The sequence below is a fragment of the Hemicordylus capensis genome, chromosome 1, assembly GCF_027244095.1.
Source record: "Hemicordylus capensis ecotype Gifberg chromosome 1, rHemCap1.1.pri, whole genome shotgun sequence".
In the NCBI taxonomy this organism is placed as follows: domain Eukaryota; kingdom Metazoa; phylum Chordata; class Lepidosauria; order Squamata; family Cordylidae; genus Hemicordylus; species Hemicordylus capensis.
In genome coordinates this window covers 150,250,949-150,257,124 of record NC_069657.1, presented here as the reverse complement: position 1 = coordinate 150,257,124, position 6,176 = coordinate 150,250,949, and positions in this window count along the sequence as shown.

Here is a 6,176-nt window from a genome sequence, read left to right as displayed (position 1 = left end):
TGCTCTTTGGGGCCATTACTGAGGCCCTTTGCCAGGTGCCCCTAACTTTAGAAGATAAGGAAACAGGACCTTCTCTGTGGTGGCAACTTGGCACTGGAATTCCCTACCAGTGAGATTTGCCTGGTGCCTATCCTGTTGAGTTTTAGGCACCAGGTTAAAGCAGGTTTTTTTGTTGGAAGTGAAGGACTCTGCGCTGTTTCATGTCTCAATGACAGAGGGGGACAGACTAGTGAGTCAGAGGGCTAGAGGGGTCAAGACATTGGTCATCCCTTCTCTACTGCTCTGACACTATCCCTTTGATATGTAGACTGCTACAGGGACTTCCTTCCTTCCTGCCACTTCCTCTTCCTTCTCTTTCCCTTCCTTCTCCCTTGCAGCATCCACGCTCCTCTCCCTGCACCATGTGTGCAGAGATGCAGAAACCATCCCTCTGCATCCAGCTAGCTAGCTAGATTAGAGATCTTATCTCTCCACTTTACTATCTAGAATGGAGTACACTAATAAAGACTCCTTATATTGATTTGAAAGTATGAACTGGCTCAAAGTTTCTTTTATTCTCAGCATACACGCATACCTAGGCAGACTCCGCTGTGTTTTGCCTCTGTGTACTCTGCTGTAATAGAAGGGTATCTCTTACCAGAGAGAATTCCCAACATTTTTCACCCAGGCTTTTAGTTACCAAGAACATTAAAACCAGCAGCAGCTACTAAAACGGTTTGTTCTTTTACTGCTTTTTATTTTATTCTGGCATCCTGTGTTTTTATTGTCTGACTGTTGTTCTTTATATTTCTGGAAGCCACCTTATAACTTGGTTGAGTTAAAAGCTGGGCTACACATAATTCTCATAAAACAAATGAACAAAAATTCTGATTCTCAAAGAAAGTCACAGAACTGGAAAAGGCACAGAAAAGAGCGACCAAAGTAATCAAAGGGAAGGAAAGGCATTGGGTGTCTGGGTGTTGGGGTTAGAAAAAAGATAACTGTGGGAAGAGAGTATATAAAATTCATTTTTTTCTCCTCTTATAATTCTAGAACATGGAAATTACCCAATGAAACTCATCAGTAGGAGATTTTGAATAGACAAGAGGAAGCACTATTTCACACAGCATGTAGTGAACATAAGGAATTCACTGCCACAGAAGGTGGTAATGTCCACTTCTTTATATGGCTTTGAAAAGGGTTAGACAAATCTACTTGCCCAGTGGTGGGTAATGAACAGGATATTTTTCTTACAAAAGTCTAGCCATTGGTTCTCAAACTTGCATCCCAGATGTTGTTGGACTTCAACTCCCTTCTTTCCCAGCCTCTGTGGATGAGGATGTTGGGAGTTGTAGTCCAGTAACATCTTTGTACCCAAGTTTGAGAATGCATAGAACTAGCCCTTTATTGGGGTCCTCAGTTTACCTCCCTGAGCCATTTTTGGAAGGGCAGTATAGAAATCAAACAAACAAATATTCAAGGCATATAAAGATTTGTGATGTGGGAATCGGGATTTCTCCTGTTCTAACCTTGTTTTGTACATATAGTTCATTAGGCATGCAACTTGGATTGATCGCCACCAAGCATTTGGGCTTGTCAGAGAAATATTTAACCTTGTGCATGCTTGAGTGTTGTTTGACTTTGACCTCAACAACTTCCTGGTTGGCAATTCAGCAAAACCAGATGATGGTTCAGCATCAGATGACATCAGTTCTGCACAAATAAGAAGAATGTGGTGAAGAACTTTTGTAAGCTGGGCAGATTAGTTCCTAGGCCTGCCAGTAGCTAACATGTCTTTTCAATTTAATATTAATTATAGTTTAATATTAAACTATAAAAGTAGGCCTTTGTGTTTATGTATATGCAAATGTATCTGAAATAAAATTAGAAGACTGCCTAAACCCAAATAACTGGCTGGTTAACTGGATTCTGTAAAAGGAATAGTAAAACATTATTCATGTTACATAATACCAAAAATGTATATGGCAATTTTTGGAGGAACACAAGCACACAAACAGATCCCTGCCCCAAGGAACATGAAATTCAGCCCCACCCTCTGCCTCTTGGTCCTCATTGCTACACTGAATGTCTTTGTTAACTGGTAGAAGACACACTTGGCTGAATTCTCCTATGCTGCTCCTAAAGGCCCAGGACCCCTCTTAGGACCTATTCCTGCAACCTCTTTTGGTTTTGTGGGCACACAGTCCCCAACTTGTCTATGTCTACGGCTTCCAAGCCCTTCCTTGTCTACTGCTTTCCTGCCCATAGGCTTGCACACAGCCAGCCGTTCACTCCCCCATCCGCTTACAGAGATGTGTGTAAGGTTTTGTCCCAGCCCCACTTTTTCCTTGGCCCATCTTTTGTTCAGCTCATGACTTCACCATTCTTCATTTTCTCAGTTTCCAGCCCAATGCCTGCTTGATTCTGCCTCCTTTAGTCAGCCTGAGTCCATAGATAGAACCAGAGATGAGGCAAGCATCTTCCTGGACAAGCAGGTCATGCTGCCCCAATGTTACTGGACCCTTGTGGTACCTTGAAGGAAAGATACTTTTCACATAGAGTGGTTTTCGTGTGTTTGTGTGTTTTGTAGCCTTTGGATTAAGATGAGAGCTATGGTGCTAGCTATTTTCACTTGTGTGTGGAAACTGCACATTAAGTTAGTTACCTTAACCTCCATACTATGTAAGCAATAAAAACCTTGTACTGCCTCATATATTATACCAACTATTAAAATTAGGCTCCATGTGTCCACATATTGTCTTAGTCTTTCAGCTCAATCTTGGGTTTGGGAGGGATATGTCGAGGCAGAAATCCAACAGGTGCAGTTTCCCCAATCAGTTGCTAGAGATATACCTGATAAATTTCTGCCTGATGTTTCTCTAAGCAGCACAGTGTTTCTCCAAGATGCCACCTTGTGTAGGAAATCAGGGGTCTGGAGCACCCTCCTTATGAAGCTAGGCTACAGCATCTGGGGCTCTTTACCTTGGAAAAGAGGCAACTAAGGGGAGAAATGATCAAAGTGTATAAAATTATGCATGGAGTGGAGAGGGTAGACAGAAATTTTTCTCCCTCTCTCACAATACTAGAACCAGAGGTCACCCCATGAAACTAAAGGTTGGGGAATTTAGGACCAACAAGCAGAAGCACTTTTTCATATAGCACATTATTAATCTATGGAATTCTTTGCCATGGGATGTGGTGATGGCCACCAGCTTGGATGGCTTTAAAATGGGCTTAGACAGATTCATGGAGGGCAGGTCTGTCAATGGCTACTAGTCTGATGGCTGTGGGCCATCTCCAGCCTCAGAGGCATGATGCCTCTCAGTACCAGTTGCAGGGGAGCAACAGCAGGAGAGGGGGCATGCACATACCTCTTGCCTGTGGGCTCCCCAGAGGCATCTGGTGGGCCACTGTTTGAAATAGCAGGGCTGTTCTTACGTTCTTAAATGCCCAGGTAGAAATTCAACAGGTGCCTCTCTGATTTTTACCTCTGCACAGGCATCTGGTGGGCCACTGTTTGAAATAGGATGCTGGACTAGATGGGCCTTGTGCCTGATCCAGCAGGGCTGTTCTTATGTTCTTAAATGCCCAGGTAGAAATTCAACAGGTGCCTCTCTGATTTTTACCTCTGCACAGGGAAAATTTCTGTATCTCACATAGCTATGAAAGACACAGGAATGAAGATATGTGTGTAAGAAAGTACACATGTTGACAAAGGGACAGAAACTATCTATCTATCTATCTATCTATGTATCTATCCATAAACCACCTGACTTGTACATTCCTAGGCAGTGTACATAAGTCAGAATACAACAAATCTAAAAAACAGGATAAAATGATTAAAACAATTAAGATATAAAACCAATTAAAATTCATTAAAAGCCTTTTATTTATTTATCATAAATAACATTACTGAAGATTATTATTTAATTATTAAATTAATAATTTTAATTTTATTTTATTGTTTATTATTTAATTATTAATAAAACTGATTGTTAAACCAACAATTTAATTAATTTATATAAATAAAGATTAATTAATCATATATTAAACTAATAATAATAAAATTATTTGATTAATTTGATTATTTATTATTTATTATTCATAATAAAAATATTATTAAGGTTATTATTTAAGGTTCAGTTTATTCTAATTTGGCTTAATGCCCTGTGGAAAAATACAAACATTTGTTGTACTAGGTCACAGTTCCCATTAAGCACACATGATTGCCAGTAACTCTGCTGGTCTAGGACTTTGTTCAGCAGTGAGTAATGTAGTGATCATATCTCTTAAGTGTGGTGAAATCAGGAGACTTTCGCCTAATAAAATTCCTCGGCACTTCCTCCTAGAAACAGTGTTTCTTTCTCTCTAGAGAAAGAGATGAAGTGTCAACTGACTGGGGTGTGGTGGTGCGGCAGGGGAAGCGGAGAAAGACCACGGTCTGGCCTGATCAGCTCTTCCCTTCAACAGCAGCTTGATCTGCAGAAACCAGCAGGTGAAGCTTTTGATGACACTGAGATAATCATTATCACTTGCTAATATTTGCAGGTCAAGCTCCTGCTTAAGACACAGAAGCAGGATCCAGTACAAAACTGGACAAGCATCTGGTACAGATTAATATGGCCCATCATTGTTTATTCTTGGGAGACAGAATAATCTCCCTTTTGCAAACAAAGCAACAAGAATTTAATCACCAACCAAGAAGGAGATCCTTCTTCCTGAGACCAGTTTCACAAGTGGCACTATATTTTGGGTTTTGATTTGTGTTTCCATTTTTGTCAAAATAAACCTTATTTGGCTAGAATGTTAATTTTATTATAAAATTGCTGCTTTCAAGTTCTGTCTTTGCACCACCCTACGTCAAGCAGCAGTTGTGGTGCACCGGGAAGATGAGGCCAGTCTAGCAAAGGGGAAGAGGGGTGGCACTGGTGAGGGAGGTGGGGCAGAATCGGCATCAGGAGTGGGCCGGCAGACAAGGGGGAAACTGCACAGGGAGGGCAGTGGGAGCAGCCAGAAGGCTGGGATGGCAGCAGTGGTATGCAGGTAGGGTGACCTTTGTGAGGTTGCCCTCGCTTTTTGCCCCTTGGTGCAGTTACTGCCTGAGAACATTGCCTCACCTTGCCTCATGGGGGAGCCTCCCCTGCCAATCTGGCTGGGCAGAACCAGTCCCGAGCCTGAGTCTTTTATTCCTCAAAAGCTGTTGCAGTTCTGCACTCTGCCATGGGGGCAACAGTTTATGGAACCCATGGTTCTCAGTTTCAACCAGGTAGTTCCTGACACAGTGGTGGCACTGCTTTCATACTGAAAAGGTTTTCCCCCTGGTGGCTGGGCACCACTGGGGGGCAGGATACACAGGGTGGGGGGCCAGGGCAGTATGGTGGGCCCAGTACAGAGCATTGCCTTAGAATCCCCTGGATTCTGGCCCTGCCTTTACTTTCTCCCCACAGGCACTTGCAGTTTGCTCAACACCAAGACCAGCCTACTGCAATTAAGGGATGGATTGGAACCAGCATACGCAGAGTGCAGAAGTGACTTTGGCACACAACACTTGGCCCCCTTTAGCATAGGAGGGAGCCCCATCACAAGAGGCCCCACTCATCCACAGCGGCAAACAAAAGAGGAGCACATGACAGCTAAAATAAACCGTGCCTTCTTTTAATCTGTTAACACCCCTAGTTTTTAGTGTCACTTTTGAAATGCCCCTCTGACAATGGAATCTGCCAAACATAGTGCAAATTCTGGGGCATACATTCTCTAGAACATGCTGGAGTAATCTATGTTCATGCATAAAGCAGCCCTCTTCAGACTGAGTTGTTGGGAGAAGAGGCATTGCGTGAGGCAGGCAAGCAGGAGCACATCCAGCCCTGCACTCTGTAGTGATGTGATTCCTGATCACGCCCCCTGGACATCCTTGCCTCCCAGATTCAGTGTTTGTCTGCCAAGGGCAGCACTGAACTTGGGGCGGCAGGGGGGTTCCTGTTTCTGGGCCAGTGTGCTAAATCATGGGGAGGCATCCTTCCCACATTCACAGAATCTGGGATGTCTGAGGGGCATGGCCAAAGAAGACATCAGCATGAGGGGCATGGCTAACTGGCACACTCCTGTTTGACCCCGTTTGTGATGACCTGGCAATAACATTTGTTTGATATGGACTAGTATCTATTTCACTTCACTACGAAACCTGCAATGTGGCAGGC